General features: G+C 43.7%; 1 protein-coding gene and 1 long non-coding RNA gene across 3 annotated transcripts in view; one reads left to right on the top strand and one right to left on the bottom strand.

Moving 5' to 3' along the window:
* Positions 1-15,185, top strand: part of LOC119163880 (uncharacterized) — a 45,448-nt gene extending 30,263 nt beyond the window's left edge. Inside the window, exon 11 of one of the 2 annotated variants that reach the window (XM_075888895.1) lies at positions 7,960-15,185. The gene's annotated coding sequence lies outside the window, so the exon portion shown is untranslated. Of the gene's footprint in view, positions 1-4,711 lie in introns of both variants that reach the window. The other variant, XM_075888894.1, reaches the window with a different exon arrangement.
* LOC142803594 (uncharacterized) overlaps positions 1-21,759 on the bottom strand; it is a 176,455-nt gene that overhangs the window by 14,087 nt on the left and 140,609 nt on the right. The gene's annotated exons all lie outside the window — the stretch shown is intronic.

The raw sequence follows: 21,759 nt of genomic DNA, 5'->3' as shown, positions 1-21,759 counted from the left end.
TACCACTAGTGTTTGTGTGGACCTCAGTCGGGCAAGATGGATCGAAGTGACGCAACAGTGGTGCTGACGTTAGTACAAACTTAAGTTGTGAGAATGCGGCGTCACACTCTGGTGTCCAGTTGAAGGTTGCATCCTGTCGCAAGACGTTTGTCAGCGGATACACGATCTCCGCAAATCGTGGAACAAAACGACGAAAATATGAGCATAGGCCGACAAATGAGCGAAGTTCTCGTGCGGACTGCGGCGATTTAAAAGAGCTCACTGGTTCTATCTTGCAAGGATCGGGTCTGACGCCATCCTTGTCGACCAAGTGCCCCAGCACGAGAGTTTGACGTACACCAAAGCGACATTTTTTAGAATTCAAAACCAGCTCAGCTTTTTCGATGCAGTCGAGAACAAGACTGAGACGGTTGTTATGTTCCTCAAACCTACGGCCAAAGATCACAATATCGTCAAGGTAGCACATGCATATCTTTCATTTTAGACCACGTAATACTGTGTCCATAAATCTTTCAAAGGTGGCTGGAGCATTACAAAGGCCAAAAGGCATGAAATTAAATTCAAATAAGCCATCCGGAGTTATGAAAGCAGTCTTTTCTTTGTTGCTGGGTTCTATAGGTATTTGCCAATAACCTGACCGCAAATCAAGCGTTGAAAAATAGGAAGCGGCATGCAAGCAATCTATGACGTCATCAATCCGCGGTAAGGGATATACATCTTTCTTCGTCACAGTGTTTAGATGCCTGTAATCTACGTGGAATCTCCAGGAACCATCCTTTTTCCTGACAAGAATTACCGGGGGTGTTCACGGGCTGGACGACTCTTGCACGACCCCTTTGTTCAGCAAATCCTTTACTTGTTCGGCGACAACTTTGCGCTCAGAGGATGACACTCGGTAGGGCTTTTGGCGGATGGGGTGTGCAGAGCCAGTGTCTATTCTGTGACGAGCGCGGGACGAGGGTAACTGAAGGGGTGCATCTCTATGTTTGAAGTCGAAAGCAGCAACATGCCGGGAAAGGACCTGCACCAGCGCTTGCCGTTCCGTCGTACTGAGAGTCTTGCTGATCATAGCGAGCATTAGATCTTCATTATGGGGAATATCACAAGCAGAGGAAGAGGTGGGGAGGTCCGTAGCTATTGCTGCTATCGAGTTGCATGAGGCTTCATTAAAGAGAGCTATCTTCATCCCGCGAGGAAGCACAACCGGCGTGGCAGAACAGTTCAGCGCCCACAATGTTGCTACTCCTTTTGTCATGCACACAACAGAACAAGGCACAAGTATGTCTTTCTTAAAACAGTTCTTGCGTAGAGTCCCCACTACGAGGTCAACACAAGCATCATCAACCGCCATGGAAGAGACTCGAACGGGTGTCAGGCACCAAGATGGTGCTATCACTTCATCAATCACACTAAGTGTGTTCCTGTCTTCACCACGGTAGTCTTCTTCGGAAAGCGATGGTAGAAACAAATCGTTTAGTGATATTTCCCCACTACCACAGTCAACGGAAGCACCGCATTGCTCCAGGAAATCGATACCAAGAATGACATCGTGCGAACAACGAGATAGAACCAGAAATTCCGATACAAATACTTTTCCAGCCAATGAAACACTGACAGCACATACACCAAGAGGATTAAGCCAATCGCCGCCTACACCACGAAAGGTGATTGTATCGTCCCATGAAAACATAACTTTGCGACCTAAGCGGTTTCTGAAGGCGAGGCTCATCACAGACACAGTCGCCCCAGTGTCAACTAACGCCATCGTCGGTATTCCATCAATCAACACATTCACTTTGTTTTTGATCATAACAATAGGCAGAGGTATATCTTGAAAAGACCGTCCGGCGACCTCACCTCCATTGGTCGCGGATGCTAGTTTCCCGGTGGCGGAGAATAACGACGCAGAGAAGACGGCGAGCGACGAGAACGGTTGGATGGTGGTGTCAAACTACGCTCGGATGCTGGCGAATCACTGCGTCTGGTCTCGCGCGAAAAACGGTCCCTTGGAAATAAGTCGGTTGTCCGCAGGTCATATGAAGCACCGAGTCTTGGTGGCGAAGACATGGCTGGTGTTCTTCGTAATTGGCGGCGTTGTTGACGACAATACCGAGCAATATGCCCAGTGAAACCACAGTTGTAGCACACGGGAGGGTCACGGTTTATACCATATTCATTGGAACGAATCCTGGGCCGCTGCTGTCGGCGAGGAAGTTCGTTATCATGCGAAGAACGGGTTTCTGCCACTCTCTGGAATTCATTGTATTCGTCGTAAGTTACATCTTGGTAGTAGGGTTGGTGCTGTCCATGCCGTAGCGGGACGTAGTCCGGCTGAGAGCCCCGAGTATAAGAATGTGGCTGTGCTCGTCGTGATCGTGCGTCATAGGCAGGGCCTCGATCGTATAGACGTGGCTGATACTGAGGTGTGGCATCAGAATCCTCAAAGCCCTCCGCCACTCGGTGCGAGGAGAATGAAGCAACGTTTCGCTCGAACTCTGGTGGCTGATAGGGGGGATGAGTGCTTGGGCGGTTTGCCACTTGCGCGTACAGGCCGAGTTCTTCACGTACTATCTGCCGGATTGTTATTGCAAGATCAAGCGCCTGGTTGCTGTCTATGCTCGCGATGGTCGTCACATTGGGTAGCCTGCCGAACTTTGGCGTGATGCGCCTCGTCTTTAGTTGCTCGAAATTGCGGCAATGACGAATGACATCGGTGACAGATGTCAAGGTGTCTTTCGCGATGAGGAAACTGTAAACATCCTCGGCGATTCTTTTTAGAATGTGCCCGACTTTGTCTTCCTCAGACATTCCGGAGTAAATGGTCCTGCATAGCTTTATGACTTCCTCAATGTAGGTCATGCAAGTTTCACCTGGCACTTGAGCACGTTGCATTAGTGTCTGTTCTGCTCTTTTCTTTATCGTTGTTGGGTCGCCGAAACGCTCTTTGATTTCAGAAACAAATCTGTCCCACGTCGTTAGTGTTTCCTCCCGATTCTCATACCACATTAATGCAGTATCCGTCAGAAAGAATGCGACGTGCAAAAGCTGAGAAGCGGCATCCCATCTGTTAGCGGCGCTCACCCATTTGTAATGGATAAGCCAAGCCTCGACGTCTTCATCTGGTCTGCCGGCAAAGGGACGAGCATCTCTCAGTTGTGGAGCCGAACTGGTCGGCACAGAAGTCGAGAGGGGTCGGTGTTCATTTGCGTTGTGGGACATGTCCAGACCAGATGGATTCGGTGGAAGTCCAGCAATGCGACGGCTCCGTCGAAGAACTTGCGGTTCACCTTCCGTCTTCGGGTGCCGATTACCCAGCACGTCCACCACAACTGTAACAGCGAGCTGTGATAAGATGGTTTTATTTACAGGAGGTGAACGATGCTCGTTTGCGGCAGCACACTGCGATCGTGCCAAGACTCTTCGTCTTCCTCTGCTTCTCTTCTCTACCTTTTTCTAGTCTGTTACAATATATAGGTGAAAAGAGAGAATGGATATGCATAGAAGAATGCGTAGAAGGAATGGGCATCTGTAGAGGAAGGCACCCATCTACGCATGCCCATTCTCTTTTATTCACCTAAATATGTACACCACTCCGCTATTGTTGAATTTGTTGCAAGTCAGTGCTCTTTTCTATCTTTGTTTATTACTTCCGTATTTACACTTTAGCTACTTCTAGGTTGTGCTGTTCGTATATTCAGTTATGTTCTACCAACTTGCCCAAGTTTTCACGCTCTGCTATTCATTCGAGTATTCGAAGCATTCGAATGGTTGTGCAAGCCTAATTCGGAGCCATACAAAGCTTTTTAAAGGTGGCTGTATCATTGACAGTGACGTCTTTTTTTCTAGTAAGACAGCTGATCAAAATGATGAACTCCACCGTCATTACAAGCACATGCCAAATCACAAGCACAAAAGCACAGAATTTTTCAGGGCCGAGTTGTAGCTCACCTGTTCACTCAATCTTAGCTGCGCAGCAGCCTGCACGAAACTATTCTTTTTTACGGTGTGTGCTGTCATCAGCATGGGTATCTAAAACAGGAAACTGCAGTGCAGTTGCTTGATCGCACAGCTGCGCAGGGCTAATGTTAGGTTTACTTTTATGATCAACTAGAACAAAAGTGAATCATGATTTTTAAGCATGTGATTGTGCCTGTGTTTGTGGTGAGAATGCATTGCTCGAGTAATGCGGGTGTCACATGGGCTCTTTTAATCGCTGTCAGTGCTGATCCATATCGGCTTTCTTGATCGCTATCAACAATGCTCACCGCTGTTTGGTCCAAATTAATCCGTGTCGAGCATGGTGCTCACATCAGTCAAAGCATGGTCTGGGAGCCAGATTGTGATGTTCTGAAAGTAATTGTCTTTATCTGGATTACACCTAATTGGGATTAAGTGAAACCATGTAGCAGCACCTGATTCAGATTAAGGCTAATCTAGATTGGCTCTGATCATGATCAAAAGTGCCCGTGTGACAGTGGTATAAATATAGTGCCTAATTCAATCACAAAAGCAGGAATTGCAGAGATTATGAACGTCACGGTAAGGAGCAGCCAGTTTTGATGTTCCAAGATAAAGTTAGGATCTCATATGTTCGGAAAGGCTGATATTTTTTTGAAAGTGGCTTCAAATTTTCTCTGGGAGCAACGCTTTTAAGTGCAAGTAATGCTGGCACTTTTTTCAAGGCATGTCCGCCCATGTGTTTCTTTTACAGGCAGGATCCTTGCGCCACTGTAGCGTGCCGTCGCATCCTGCACAAGCCTGGAGACACCCTTATCGTGAATACTTTGCCCACTAGCTAACGAATCGTCTAACTTGGCCTCTCCGATCAGAGTTGCAAATTTCTATGTCTTGCTGTTTCAGGGAGTTCCTTATTGTACACCAATCCTAAATGTGTGGCTCCTTTCTAATTTTTAATGTAATCTTAAGAAGGTTGATAGGATTCAGGACTGTGACTCAGTCGTTAGGGTGCTCAGCTGCTGACCACGAGAGATGCGGATTCAATCTCGACCATGGAGGTCTCATTTTGATGAAAGCGATGTGCTGGAGACCACTGTGCTGTGCGATGTCAGTGCTCATTGAACAACTCCAGGGGGTTAAAATAACACAGAACCTTTTACTATGAAGTGCTTCATGATTATATTGTGGCTTTAGCACATAAAATCCCAGAATTTATTATTATTATTACAATTTCGGTTTGCATATGCAGTGTTTTGACTCAAAATATGGTCTTTTCGGGTTGTGTTTATACTATATTCCTGTCTATGCCTCAGGATCAGTACAGAGTGTAAGGATAATAGCACCGATTTTTGTGTGTATACCTACTGGTCACTCTGATTACACTAAACAGTCACATCCAGGTGGGCCTTGAAGGTTAGTGGAGTTGGCCGCAGATTATAGCTGTGGGCTTGCTGGTATAAGTCATTACTAAAGCATTCAGTAAAGCACAGCCACTACACGTTTCTTTAATGGCTTTTTTTTTAAATACACAGCTTCTCCCTAAATGGCTGAATAGGACGTTTGGTTTTGTCATGTGTGTACTAGAATGGCTAAAGAAAGTGATCGTAAGTTTTAGGAAATGGATATCAATGTAAATATCTTACAGTCCTGGTGAAAGTTCACGTAGTGTTGCAAAAAAAAAATCAAAGTCTTTACTATTAGTTCAGTTAACTGTTGTCGAGTCGTGTAGCCTGCCATAGCTGCTTGTGTAGAGTTTGGTTCAACACCCTGCATGCTGAGATGTGCAGTTGCCCTACACAAAGCCTAAATGCTCATGCCAAATGGGATCCGTTCATTGAAGATGCTTAAAAAGTGAAAATTGGGGTGTAACCTGACTTTTTGTAGTCTCATTGTTTGGAACCTTTCTTTTTGATAGCTTGCTGTGCGCTTGTCCTTGCTTTTTAGCTCTTAAAAAATACTGCATTCATCGAATAATGCATTTTTATTGTTATAATTTGTAATTCCAGTTCTTCATTCCCATTCTTGAGCTGTTTTTCCATCTCACCAACTGGGGACGAACAGATAGCGCTAGTGTTTGATCATGCTGGTCTGCCAGTACTGGTCTTCGACAGTAAGCTACAGCAATGCTGGCTTGTGTAACATCCCTGTTCTGAGATTGCACAGGTATGGCTGGCAGTGCCAGATGTTGACGGCACCAGTTTACAACACCGAGATGAAGCGTTAGTCTAAAAACTGGTCTCTGACTGCTCTGGTCTATACCTGGGCTGGTCATTAGTGTTAGGTGCTGGAGTTCAACAGTGCTGAATATTAACAATGCCAGTTTATGATAGTAGTATCATGGTTGGTCTTTAATGACACCATGGTCTGTGGCAGCATTAGTGCTGCCACAAACCAAGATTTTTGTGAATATTCCAACGAATATTACAGTATGTGTTCGCACTCACTTTGACACAAATTCATATTATTGGAAACTTGGAAGAACTCGAAATGAATGAATAAGTGTAAATTAGTCTGAGTGTAACTTCTTGTAAAGGTGGTTTCATTGCAGTGGAGAAGTGTGAAGGTGCGAAAACATTGGTCTAAGTGCATATTAGTTTTCTATCTAAACTTTTTGTAAAGGATGTTTTACTGCCGTTGAGGGGTGCTAAAGCGTGGAAACACCTATACAAGAGAAGTTCGCCCTGTTGTGAACCTTTACTACAAGGTTAAAAAAACATTACCCTCATATCGATTCGTTTTTTTTTTAGTTTGAAAGCTTGTTATACAGGCTTATATGTTTAGGTATAGTAAGTTTTAATATTTAACATATTTTACAGGCTATCACTTGCATTCTACTAAAAGTAAAATTTTGCTACTACCATTCAAAGTTGTTTCCATTCCCTTTGGACCAAAAAGAAAGGTGTTTGCACAGGCCTTTGTTTATATTTTTTGAGAATATTGTGCAGGTTAGTTGGGTTGGGACAAATATGCCCATTTTTCTTCATAATATGTGATGTATACTATTTGAATTTGATTTGAAAAAATTCCACCAAATCACTATTCGCTTCAAATTTGCTTTGAACCTAAAAATAACCATTTGCACAAGTCTAGTATACAGGCAGTCATGGTCAGCACCACTTGGACCATTCATTATCAAGGACAGTTGTGTTCTGAAACAGTGCTGGCTAATGAGTGTCGCTGTGCAGCATTATTGCTTCGTAGGTAATATTCCTCTAGAACCTTCATGAGCATATGTGGGAGCTCCACCCTCCGCCTCCTGCTGCACTAGTTTCCAATTCTTTTGCAACGCTATTGCTGGCTGTCTTGCAGGTTTTTGTCTAACACAGACAAGTTATTCCCTAGTGCACTCACCTGTGCACTGTATAGCTGACATTAAAGGGGATCACAAACATCAACTAACACCAAATTTAAATCAAGGCACATTGTTAACTTGGCATGTATAATCGATTTCTTCAAAACTTACTGCGCATAGAAAACACAAATGTGACCTATACAAGAAAAGTTCCTCATAAAATTCTGGTTAAGTGGGTCAGCCTAAAAGCTCATTCAAAAGCCAGTACTTCTTGTTTTTCTTACCCACCTGTGTGCTTCGTTTCAATTCTTGCACTGTTTTTTTTCTATGGATATAGAGCCGAAAACCGTAAATCAATTTCTTTCTGATATCAAAAAACTAGTCGTGATGCGAGTGCCTAATGTAGCACACTCACTGGTCTCTCTCTCTCTTTTTTTTTTACTTAGGAGGTTTCCTATCTGCTCTAACACTCTACTGTAAACAGTTTAGGACTAATTTGCCAGTTGCTTTATCTTTGCTGAAAAAGTGAACGACGTTGCTGCCACAAGTAGTCTGTAATTTTATTTTCTGACGTGCAAAATTTTTGCTTTTATGTCTAACATACAAAACTACCTCTTAGGCTTGACCCAACAAGTTTTTTTTTTTTTTTCAATTCATTTTCAATATGTGAACTTGGAATAATCACACTTTCACTTTTGTTTTGGTTGCAGAATTTAAGATTTCTTGTTTCTTTGAGTTCCTGCCTTTTAATCAGCTATCAAGTAGCTGCCTAAAGGTAAGCTGGATGGTACGTATATAACTTAAGTGCTCCTAGTGTTGCTAAACTGGCATAATTTCTAAATACTCATGCTCCCTGGGAGCATTTGACATGGGTATATTCAAGCTTTACCTACCTAACGCTTTGCCTTTGTTTTCACGAAAAGGTAGCAATGTATTTAGAAATTCTTTCACTGTGCTCCCCTGTTCTTAGTACACTATTGCTAGATTGAAGGCTTTATAGTGATGGCAGTGTGCGGCCTGTGAATAAGTATTTACTGACTGGCGGCAGGGTATTTAGACTTCTATGCCATATTGGTGCTGTGATTTGCATAATACTAATAGCAGAGCTTTTATGGGCTGAAACTGCACTTGTTGGCATCATGCAAAATTTAAAAATTCATTTCATATTGTGGTGCACCTCTGAAATAATTAATTAACCAGTGAACACACACGTGCATATAAAATAAGCTAAATTTTTGGTAGAGTGGAATCTCTAGGAATTAAGACCATAAAGGTTGCTCCACGAAACATGACTATTGAGCTGATTTAGACAGACATCAAGACCTCATCATTAATAGGCATCAAGGCCTCATTATCAACGTAACATTCATAATAAATCAGGCATGCCTTTTTGTAATGTCGTGATTAAAAATAGACAATGGTGGTTGGAGATAAACTCTTGCTTTATACCTCAACGAATTATCAGAACTATTTTCACATGGTAACAACTAAATGGTAATCACTGCCCCCCTCATTATGATAGAAGAGAGGAGATATGCTGTTGTCACCAGAATAGGTGCAAATAGCAGTGCTTTATCGTGTGTAAGCAAAACTCTAATGAGATCATAAACATTGATAAATGGCAAAGGCGATCAATTGTGACTGTAAAGGCATGCTAAGATTAGCAACATGAGCTGTGACAAGCCTAGAATTTGTCACCACAAGTGAAAGCTGCATCTTTCTTGTGGTAAGACTAGTCAGGGCAAGCCCATGTGAGAACATTGTTTTGGTCTGTGCTGTGTTCGAGTTGTACAGCCCTGGCCTAAATCAATAAGCAGAGCTGAACAGCAGTGATAACGTCCTCTGTTAAATTTGCCACAGGGTGAGTAAACAAATTCTGTTGCCTCTAGAGAGCATGTAAAGAAGGCTGAATAACAAATATAGGTTGATGAGCCACATGCACTGCAGAGAAAGCAAGCATGCAGCAGAAAACAGATTCGTGTTGCATCAGTGCTTTTTGCAATGCATTTATAGAAAATGGATATAGTGATTGTATCTGTTTGTTTTTTCATTTATTGATTTAAATATTTATTTATCTATTCATTTATTTGATGTTTAATACAGCATCAGTGCAGTTTATTGGAGATGAAATCTCCATATAATAGATGACAAATGACCAAGATATTTGTAAAAAAAAAGGGGGGTGGGGGGGTTAGTGAAAGCAAGAGGCTTGAAAAACATTAACATGTAATGAGGAGGTGGGAATGAAGACTGCTTCCATCAATTTTTTTTCTTACTGTCCACTTGAGGATTGCACATGTAATTGCTTAACCAAGCCACAGGTAGTCCAGAGATCAAAGTCAAATACCTCACAAAATAGTCTGCTGTAAAGCAAACCATAATTCACTGGAGAGGCTTGTTGACTTTATAAACCCAAATAGGAGTGGCATATAGCATTCTCGTGTACCCAAGGAGCCCTCATTATAGGGTGGCGCTGGCAGGAGGGTGCTCAACATTGTCTGTTTGCAGCTACCCCGTCCTTTGCTCACTGGCTAGTGTACAATTTTCTTGTCGGGAAAGCTTTTGGGGGACACACATTAGTGTCACTTCTCTGCAATGCCGTAAGAGGCCTAAGTAGTGTTGAAGGCTTTCTCACTTACATGGCCAGCTCAGCTGTCTCCCTGGTTCACGTCAGAAGGCTTTATAATAGTAGGCTATGGGACAGCCTCTACACTCGTCTCGTCGAAATGGTATACCCGCTCTGCACAGCTCAGAGTGAGTCACACAGTCCGCTTTCAATCTGCAAAGGCCCTTGCATTAACTGCTCGGTATTAAAACTTATCAGAGTGGTACACTTCACCTTTGGTGTTATGATGTCATGTGTGATGTTCATGGAACCAGATAGCCCAAAGCTAAATCATTCTACATTAAAAAACGCCCTTAATTTGTAGCATTCTGATTTATTTCTGTAATTTCAGTATTTCACAACCTACGTTATAGGTTTGAGCTAAGAAGGGTTTTAAGTATTACGGGTTTGCTGTTTCAATGTAACTGCACTATTCATTGGCGCAGCCTTAGCTTGCTGAAAGTACTTTGAACATGTTGAGGCAGATCAGTTCAATGGGATTTCAACTTGGTATAGTTATAGCTAGGCTTTACAGCAGCTGGCTATTGCACAGCCCTTGTTGAGAAGAATGGAGCCACTTGGGTTGCGTCAGGGGGCGTTGCGTTGTGCCTGTGAACTCTCATTGCTAAAACTGACTTGCGAGTGAGGAGGAAAGGTGACATTCATCTCCAAGCCTTCTGAATAGTGCAGTTACCTGCATCAGTGGCTGTCAAGGTGTGTTGCGGCTCCATTCTGACAAAAGCTGTACATTCGGTTTGAATGCTGATCACTAATGTACAGTGTTCATTTTGGTTATGAAATCTCTTTTGAATCCTTGATTACCCAAGCCTTACTTTGATATGCAGTTACATCGTGCATTTGCACTTCCCATCTGCATGCCCACAGTATATACTGCATTTGGTTGAATGTTTTTGTCAGGTACAATTTTATTTATCAGTAACTAAATGTTACATAAAAAGGGGTGCCAGCCATACATGCTTTTTCAGCTTTTGCTGCTGGCTTATTTATGCTCATATGTACTTTGCATTGATGTGGCCATCTGCTTAGCACATAGTTAAAAGGGACACTGTAGTGAAACATTATGCCAGGTTGGTTGGTTCGTGTGTTTGTTGATGGCGTTTAACTTCCTGGAGTACTAACTCAAGCTGTGGGAGATGCTGCAGATGGTGGCTTCAGCTAATTTCTACCACCTGGTGCTCATGAACCGACACGGCGCACTACACGAACCTCTAGCATCTTGCCTTCATTCGAATTTGATAGCTGCGACTGAATTCGAACCCTCATGATTTTTTTAGTAGACAATCTCGCACCATTGTCACCAAGCTACCGGAGCAGCTGGGGACAGTAAATCAGTTTGTGCTGTCAACTTATTCTTTGAAAACTCCATTGTAAATAATTTCACATTCTGAGAGAGAATTTTTTTCTGTAGTGTAATAATATAATGTAACCAAAGTTCATTGTTGGATTTTGCACTATACACTTCTGTGTCTGAATTATTGGCATGAAATAACAGATTTCAAAGTTTTTCTTTTATGCCTTGGCTACATTGACTCAATAAAAGTTTAGAGCAGTACAATTAATTTTTATCGGTGAATTATGTAGGCTCTAGCAAATGCTGTCAAAATGTGTGATGTTACGACAAGTTGGTGCAAAAATCTCGAGAAGTCTTCAATATCTGCATTTTTTGTTTTTACATTTTGTCACTTACCAACTGTCTTCTCCCTTCTCATGGCCTTTCGTATTGTGCAAGGGTAAGTAGCTAATTACAAGAGAAATTGTTTTTTATTCTTACGGTCCCTTTAATTGTAAGTTTATGTGCATTGCCTATCTGTTTTATTAAGAATAGGTAATAAATGTGCGGTCATCTTTAGCGATGAAAAGTAACTAAAAGGTTATGTTGCTCGACTTGTTTGGTGATGCCATTTTTCATTTATAACAAAGCAAAGCATGCACTGTGTTTTACCTTATTAACAGTGACAGAAGGCACAACAATCTAAAGCTGTGACATCAATGTGATTTAGCATTGCATATTGCCATACTGCTCCAACTGAATGAATAATACTGAAGCAGGAATGTAAAATGTTAAACTTTTGTAGTAACATGGCCTGCCACACTGCACTGTTGTGCAAATGTTTTATATGAATAAACCAGCAGTTCAGAAAGTCATGGAAGCCACGCATAGCTGGCACAGCCTGTTGTGGGATGTTCACTGTGAAAAATGGGGATGGATTATATATCCATGATAAAAATTTCACGTTTTATTATCTATCCTGAAAAGTACAAAAGCATTACTAACAATGCTGCTGTGACATGAGTCAAGGCTCAGAATTGATTGTGTTATATCACTCAATCATGTGCTGAGAATGTCTCACTTGGTGCACAAAGGTATCCTTGAAAGAAAAGGCTTGTACTTGGTGCCAAACATCTTTGAGGCCGTCCTATTACACATGATTGCACAAATACTGTGTATGTGACGTCCGATATACCCAAACTATTGCATACTGTCCGAGAATCAGGCCAGTGAAGTGCTGGTGTGACGAGTTTTCCTGAGTAATGAGAATGTATTTTATACGCACATTATTAATCAGTGTGTCATTCAGCTGATAATAATAAGAAGCTATTCACTGTTAATAACTTTGGCTAATGTGCTGGTGAAAATATTCAACAAAGTAACTTTTCTAATGTTTGAAGCCCTGACGAAGTGTGCTTCAAGCGTCCCAACATGCTAAAGTGTCGTTCATTCTCATGCGGGACCCTAGTTCTCGCACCCCTGAAAGTGAGCGAAGCACATGTATATTTTTATTGCTGAGCTATGCAGCCTTGCATTCAAAGACAGTGCTCCTCACATCTAGTAATCATTCACAATTTTCACACACCGTGCTAGCAGTATTTTGAAAATTAGACACAACTTGGAACTCTCTCATTCACAAACACAAGTACTCACGCCCACACTTCACAAAGAGCGAGGGATTATCAAGTTGCATTTAATTTTCAAGATTATCTATTACCAACTAACCCAGTAGCAAGTTCTCATATGCCAGTGATAGACAAGAGCTATTGATGTGGATGCTGAGATATTTTTGATGCACAAGTATGCGAATGACAATTTCATAGTTGCTATTTGATTCTCTCATGCTTGAGATGCTTAAAGAAGCTGTTGCAAAAATGATATGACTAGCACTAGGAGATTGTGCATCTTTGTGATTTAATAACTGGTTAAACTTTGTGACCACCGGAGTGTTCTGTATCTATTTTAATAATGCACTGACGCATTGCAACAAGCACTATTAACATATAGATTGCATATTATGGTGGTACAAATGGGATACGGAGCTCAGCTTGCCAGCAATGAACTCTTCATATGTAAACGAGGGTAAGTTCAAGTCAAAACTATGCTGACAGGCACCGGTGTCTGTGACCAAGCGTGAAAAATGTATCACAGCTTTTGGCTGCTGCTTGTACACAAATGTTCAAAGTGCTGAAACGATATAAGACACATATGTAGTTTGCTGTGCAATTGAATAGGAGTTGCTTCTTCTCACCTAAAATATTTTCCCAATTGAATCGCAATTTCTGTGTATAACCACTCATGTTAAGATATTGCAAGCACAGAGTGGAGTTCATAATAGGTGAACAAGACAGTTCATGCTTTGGCTAATGATGTAATGTCTTCTTTCTAGTCATTACTAAAGGGCATGTGTGTTCTTTAAATGTTATGTTTATTTGTCTTAAAAGGTTTCTTTTTTTTTTTTCACCGAAGCAGTATTTAGAGGTTTATTGTGCGTCCCTTAGTGTTTCACTCTAGTTCACCAAATATTTGTGGGTAAGCTGCTCCAGGGTTATCTGTTAAGTTACTCAGGAGCCAGCATTCTTTCTCAAAGATTGCACACACCAAGGAAGATATCGATGTTGACAGCATTGACGATGTAAAGAAGAAGTTTGTGTACATTAACATAAGCATTGGTGCATTATCTGTGGTGGGTAATGGTGTCATATTTGTTTGTGTCCTCTTGTAGTCAAGTGAAAATTATTGGTAGTGTTGTTTCACCCTTGGCACCGAATCTTTTCCTCAATCATAGATAAGTTTTAGTAGACTCTCGCTGTTATCAGATGCATTTACAGAGGCACACTTTGGATACTTTTCTGCAAGCAAAAATACAAGTGATCATCGTTACATAGCTTTTAATGTTTGAGACTCCCGACTTAGCATTTATAAACATCTTGCTGCCATTGATACTTGGCAAAGTGGGTTTGGTGTTCGAACTTCATGCTCGCTATGCAGAGGTTCAGTTTCAGAACATTCGTGGTATGCTGTATTTGTCTGATGTGTGAGTGATCAATGTTTTGATGAGATTGTCACTTTTGTTAAATTCTGTGGATAATTTAATATGAAGTTGTAGTTACGTACGGCCGGGTATATGTCCTGTTTACCTGTAACTGTTTGTGAAATGTAGTGTTCAAGTTTTCCTGTGTGGCATATTTGTGGTCCTGTAGAAAGTTGGGATCCTGAGATCGGCCACATGTTTTTTTTTTGTATCACTCAGGAATGGTCGTAATACTCCTACATTACCAGGGTTTTGTCCCCAGAAGTACTCATTGATATCCGAATTTGTCCTTGTCTGTACCTTGTTCAACCTTGCAATATTTTTCTTGTAGACTAGGTTGCCACGTAGCTGGTTGTGTGTGGCTAGAAGCTCAGTGCAGAAGTAATTCCAAGCAGACCAGCTCTGGGTGATTGAGTGCATCTGTGAATTGTTATACTCAGCTTGTAGTCTGCACAGAAACATTCATGCATCATTAAGTTGGGAACATTCGGAAGATAACCTGGCTGTGTGCGCAAGACGATATACATGTGGATATGCAACGTCCACTGTATCTTTTTAGGCTTGCCGGTATTGACCGACAAAGCCTTGTTTAGTTGGCAATTTCTTGGCCCAGCTCGTTTGACGCAGAAAGCAACCAGCATTCTCGGTCCTTCACACATCTGAGTACATGTCAGAGTGTCTTCCCATCGAAGTGTGTGCTCTAGTTCTTCAATACAGCATGCAGTCTGTTCTTGTGCAGTTGTTGCTCCCACAGGATATTCCCTTGAATATCACTGCCCAAGAACTTCAGCCGCAATGATTGTTGATAGCGTGTGGGAGTGCAATCTAGTCCTGTGTCGGATAATTCTCGTGATGCACTGAACACTTTGATATGAAAGCGTGTTTATAAAGCAAAATATTTTTTGAAGCGACAAGCAGCGTGCCTGCTGCGGAGACGCACACAAGAAAAGTATGCCAAGTCACCTTTATATTTGTTGTCGATACAAATAAATCTTTCTCCTGGCAACACAGTCTATCTTGTTCATTTATTACTAAGTTGTGCCTGCACTGTCGGGCTGAATTTGCAGTGTCGCTTATAATCTGGTTATGACGAACGAACCAGGTGTAAAAATAATATAATTAACATTAACCAAGAAGAAGTTGCACTAAGTCGCACTAAGAACGTTTAGAAAACATCGCGGCCGCCTGGATCGGGCGCGTGGAAACTTGTAGTTAATTCCGGTGCAGAACGAGAGAGGGCGCAACCGCCTCGCCGAGCGAGCGTACGCCTTTTTGCGTTGCCGGCGTGGGAATCGTGACAGAAATAACTTGCTGTAAACGAGGCGCATCTCAATTGCCGGTATAAGCAGGAAGTCGATAAAGCGTATCGAAGAGTAGTGCACTTGTCGCACTCATAAAATGCCTGCCTGCTTACCATACATGCCTACCTCCAACATTGGCATCATTTACGCTTTGGTAAACGGAGCAATGGGAACTCTTTACGAACGGGAATAGCTGGGTGCCCATTCGACACACTTCCTCAGGTTTCAAAGTAGTGAAGCTGCATGCCATGCGTTTTTTTTCTGTTTGTGTTTGTGTTACAACACACTATCAATATTCGGAATATCCTCCGTCTCAGTCAAATGACCTGGGCAACTTTTCAATAATATGTTACGGCAGAGATTATTTTTTTTTTTAGTATTTCGCAATATAGTCCGTACATGTGAACCTTGACGTGATTTCGAACCAAGAACATTCTTGAATGACAAGCATGGTCGTCGGCTGAGTCAGATGGTACGGATCCACTGGTTCAAAGCGCAGTGAAAAGCAGTACACTTGTCGCACTCATAGAGTTTGCGAAAATGCCTGCCTGCTTACCCTACATGCCTACCTCAAACATTGGCGTCATTTACGCTGTGGTAAACGGAGCAATGGGATTTCTTTACGAACAGAAATCGCTGGGTGCCTGCCCGTTTGACACACTTTCGCAGGCTTCAAAGTAGTGAAGCTGCATGCCATGCGTTTTTTTTTCTGTGTGTGTTTGTGTAACAACACACTAATAATAATCGAAATATCCTCCGTCTCTTTCAAATGACCTGGGCAACATTTCAATAATATGTTAGGGCAGGGATTTTTTCAGTATTTCGCAATATAGTCCATAAATGTGAACCTTGACGTGATTTCGACCCAAGAACATTCTTGAATGACATGCATGGTCGTCGGCTGAGTCGGATAGTACGAATCCACTGGTTCAAACCGTTTTACAAGATTGAACTCCAAAAACGACTTAGTATACCACGTAAGTTCCCTTCATTTTTTTTTTTTACATTCCGTCTGTGTAATGCAGGCCTTGTCCCAAAGTTTCTAAGACGGACGTTCTGTGAAATATGTCCCGTAGCTTGTCTGAAAGTTAGCTTCTGCGCACTAACACTGTTTGTGCGGAGAAGCCCACGTTACTGTACCACTCTTGCGTATAAGTGTTCGACGTTGAACACACATCCTTTTTGATGGTCAGTGTGTGTATATGTTAAAGTATTGCGACTTAAATCGATTGTTCACTGTTCAAATGGCCGGCAATGTGACCAGTAGCTATCAAATAGCTTTCACCAGCTAGCTCAGATGTAAGACTGGTGGGCACATCAACTCAAACATTTTGCGTGCGCGTTAAAGAACACCAGATGGTCAGAATTTTCGGAGCTCTCCGCTGCGGCATCTCTCATAACTACATCGTAGTTCTGTAATACCCCCCCCCCCCCCCTCCGAGCTTGCACGAACGAAGGCGATGCTATGCACTCTGGGTAGGCAGACATTTTTTTTTTTTTTTGTCAGAGGTGGTCAGGGAGTGTAGCATTGCAGTCGTGTTTGCGAGCGTTGGCGTAGCTTGCAGGCGTGATCGGCTGAGATGGGGACGCAAATTTAATTCCGAGGAGTGTCGTGCATGACGTCAGCGTTACTGGAAGACCACGCCTCAACAGTGTGCTGAAAAGACATCGAGCGTCGCAAAAAAGAGACGAGTATTTGCTGAGTGGAGCCATTCGCCCTTCGCGCGGGCGACTACCCAGATGAAAATTTTCTGCTGGGAGTTGCTGGTTTTTTATGGAACCAGCAGTTAGACTGCTGGTTAGACAACCATGTACTGGTTCCCGCAGTGTGCCTACTGATTTTCTGCTGGTTCCAGCAGGGTGCCTACTGGTTCTTTATTGGGACCAGCACGCTGCATACTACCTTGCTGATGGTACACAACACATTCGCACGCGTGTAAGTGACATGGACTTGTGGACGCGCGTCGACAGCTCCGATATTCAGGAATTTCGCATCACGAGGACGAGTTTGATTACCCGGGAGCAGTTAAAAGTCGATAAGGGTGCCCTCGAGGGCCACAACTTCGTGACACGTGGCTGTGTGTGGGAGCCTCGGGTGAAGAAACTCACTGCCGACACCGTGCTCGTCGTCACTTAAGTAAGACGCGCATTTTTTTTGCCGTAGATGCTAATGTTTGTTTCTGTCCAGTTGAACCAATCCCAGTGCATTAACAAGCCCCCGTCGACGTCTTGTTTATCCATGCCAAGAGTGATGGCGAGGTCCTTGCCGGGCACTGCACACGCACGGCCGGGAACGGCGAAATCTGCTCGCCTCTCACTGTGCTGTTGTTTCACGTGGAGTACGGCGTACGTGCACTAGAAGAGTGCTCCTCAGTTTAATACGTCTTACTTGAGTCATGACGATCACGGTGTTGGTGGCGGCTTTCTTCACCCACGGCTGCCACACCCAGTCACTCGTCACTAAGGTGTGGACCTCGAAGGCCTTTCTCGACTTCAACTGCTCCCGAGTAATAAAACTCGTACAAGAAATTCGTTACCATCGGAGCTGCCGACGCGCGGGCACAAGCCCACGTCACTTACACAGTCGCCCGCATAGACCCACTTAGCAAATTCTCGCCTCTTCTTCGCACCACTCGAGGTCTTTTTGGTACAGCGTTGCAGTGTAGTCCACCAGTGACGCTGACATCGTGCACGACACTCCTTGGAGTTAAATTTGCGTTGCACTCGCACTCGATCACGTTTGCAAGCTACGCAAACGCTCGCAAACGTGATCACGCTGCCGCACTCTCCAGCCGCCTCTGCAAAAAAAAAAAAAAAGGCTGTCTATAGTACAAAGCATTGCCACCGTTCCCGCAAGCTCCATATAAAACGCTTGAGTTATCTTATATCCGGGGAATAAAATGCTGCCTGGTCTTTTGGGTATGCTAAAGCATATCACGATATTCTTTCCCGCTTAACAGATCCGAATAGTGGTTGACCTAAAGCAGGAAAGAAATCACGTATATAATCATTCGACAGCGGTCGAACTGTTGCGGCCACCGCCGCAGTAATCAGTGCCAAGAAGGCGACAATCAGCATCCGACACTCTTTGTAATAAGTAGAGATTGGATTTTCAAGCATTAAAAAGGCGTGGTTCAGGCGCTGAAAACAGCAGGAAGAGCTGCGTTTGATTGATATGTGGGGTTTAACGTCCCAAAACCACCATAAGATTATGAGAGACGCCGTAGTGGAGGGCTCCGGAAATTTAGACCACCTGGGGTTCTTTAACGTGCACCCAAATCTGAGCACACGGGCCTACAACATTTCCGCCTCCATCGGAAATGCAGCCGCCGCAGCCGGGATTCGAACCCGCGACCTGCGGGTCAGCAGTCGTGTACCTTAGCCACTAGACCAACGCGGCGGGGCGAAGAGCGGCGTTTAAGGCACCGAAAATAGGCAGGCGAAACATGCTTTAGGCCTGCAATGTCGTAAATGTAGGCACATTAATTTTTTGCATTTATGAAAATTTCAATACAATGACGTGCGCGACCTGTATACACGACAGAGAATCATAATTGAGGGATCCTTAAGCTTGTGTACCTGTATTATGCAATATTGCTGCGATATTACATGTTCTGCTGTGAAGCTTGTGTTTGCAAAACATGAAAGTTATTTTCCTAGTAGTAGTTGTAGAAAACTTTATTATGTACATAATCCAGACAGGCTAGAACACCAGTGCCCCGAGGAATATACAGGGTGATAAGCAGAGGCAGTTATTTTCACTGTATTCCGCAGCAGGCGCGTGGCTTAACAATAGAACACCTGCTTGCCACGCAAATGGTCTGGGTTCGATCCCCACTCGGACGCAGATATTTTCGTCATTTATTTTATCTGCCTCTTTCTCAATTTCCTGGTCACAGAGGAGATGATTTTTCGCTCTGAACCAACGACGCCAACTTCGGAATTTCCGCGCAACGAGTTCTTCAAAGCTATCGCTTGAAACAATTGTGTTGTTAACAATGGCACATAGGGCCCCGACAGAATACCTGCTAACTTGCATGTCATGCATGTCAGGATTTTCATGTTATGACTAGTCATATATGTTCTCCATACAGTCATGTCATGCCATACCAAGTTTCGTATCGAAGACATTATCGAAACGGTTCGGAGAGCTATAAGTCGTAGGTGGCTAGATAGATAGATAGATAGATAGATACGCTCAAAGTCGCCGAAGTCCGCTAAGAAATGCTTCGCATTTAATACCACGACGGAGGTTAGTATCGGTTGCGTCTAACCACGTTGGGTTGATTTGTCCTGTGAAGGCGGGCACCTTAAGAAATAAATAACAAGCATAACAAAATAATGTCACGTGCGCATCACAGTTTTATTACTTTTGCTCTGCACTATCCTTTACCCTGATGGCTCGCCACACTTTCGTATTCGCCAAGCACTCGCACCATGTTCGCGCGAAGGCGTACGGTGGCCGGCGAGCGTGTCCCATTTCACTGGTGCTAGCAGTTATTTCCCGGAGGGTGATTAAACTAGAAGACTGCGTTTAATCCCACACAGTTCCGTAGCCGCTAACATGAATGACGGTTTCAAATTGCAATCGAAAGTGAAATTCAGATGTAAATAGTGGGCGCAGATGTTTAAAATAGGCATTTATAGGCAAATATATGCATTTAGGCCCAAACGACAAAATAGGCATTATTAGGCACCTTAGAAACACCATAAGAGCTCTTCTTAATCTCGCTCATATGTCAAAGTGAGGTGACAGGAACGCACGAAAAAAAAAATACGGATTTGCCTTAAATCCGGACTCTAGTAATAAGGGTGTCGCGTTGCTGTCAGCGTTTTTCAAACTTTCGTGGTGATGACGTTCTGATGTATTGTACTGTTATCGCGACAGCTACACATGCACATAGACGTGAGCGCTATCATCAAAGAGGGGCGCCAATTTTGGCCATACGCAGTGCGGCTTTTCACGTCATTTCTTACGATGCGCAGTGCTCTACGCATGTTATTTTTTTTTTGTCCGACGATAATGGTGACCAGAGACTCCTGATGTCGCATTGAAAGATCTGTATACTTGCCTTGGAAACCCGAAGAACAATGATGACAGTTCTTTGTGAGAAGCAAGTTCTCGCTACTTTTTCGTCTTTGTACACATTCGCGAAGCTGATTTCGTACTCGACAAACTTAAAAGAGAGTGGGGAGGGGGGAGAGGCTTCGGTTAAACTTGGCCCTCTCCGTTATGGAGAAGCCTGCTTACTTACCGCGTGGTGTACCAAAGTGTACAATCAACGTAACTAAAATTGTACTTGAGCAACCCATTTCTACGGCGACGACCGCATACCGCAGGTCGACGGGTCGCGACATCACTCACAGTGCACGCTCCATGATTTACTGCGGAGTAAACTAAATCCCACCACCGTGGCGCCATACACTCGACGACGAGGTGTTCTTGCCATTTTTCTTCCTTTCGGGGACGTTGTATAAACATCCGAGATCTCTCGCATCTTCCGCATCTCGCGATGCGAAAGCTCGACGCCAAAGCCTATCTCTACCGTTCCGAACGCTCTGTTTCGCTTCCCGAACACTCTCTCGCGGTGCTGGCCGGGAGTTTATCGGCTTCGTGGGCTACATCGGAAGATGTCGCCTCTCGAAACGCGCAACCACCCTTCCTTCTCTTAGCCGCGAAAAAGCTCACACCACACACACAGTGCACAGGATGCTGCGCATCATATCACCATGAAGAGGACCAGGGTTGTGCGAAGAGGACGACAGCGCCCCAAAATGGGCCGTCGTCCAGAGAGGGGGAGAGATCGCGGGACAGCAGCGGGGCATCGACTGGGATGGGAGATGGTGGCGATAAGGGTCCTGTAAGCTCGCCTGTCAGCCGGCTCGTCGGTCACTTGACCAGATGCCCGCGCGTTCCACAGTGCCTTTTTCCCCCATTAAGGATGACTCCCCCTCCTTGATGTGTGTCTCTCTCTTTTTTTTCTGTATTCTCTATTTTCGGGAACCAGGCGCGCCTGCTTGGACATGCATTTATTCGAAAGCGACACCGGTGAGAGAACGAGTGCCACTCGCCTCGCCATCGCTCACTCAGGACACTCATCGCGGCGCAAAAAAAAAAAGTGTGACGCTGCCCTCGCTTCTTCTCGAACATCACGAGACGAGGTATACATCTCCTTTTTTCTTTATATTATCTTCGTGCAGTCGCTGAAAGCATCGGAAATTGACTGCCCGCATCGCTTCTCGCTGTGTCTTCTGCAGCACTCCACCGGTCGCCGCGTC

The sequence above is a fragment of the Rhipicephalus microplus genome, chromosome 3, assembly GCF_043290135.1.
Source record: "Rhipicephalus microplus isolate Deutch F79 chromosome 3, USDA_Rmic, whole genome shotgun sequence".
Classification (NCBI taxonomy): Eukaryota; Metazoa; Arthropoda; class Arachnida; order Ixodida; family Ixodidae; genus Rhipicephalus; species Rhipicephalus microplus.
The sequence above is the reverse complement of the archived record's forward strand: the minus strand, read 5'-3'. Positions and strand labels throughout refer to the sequence as shown.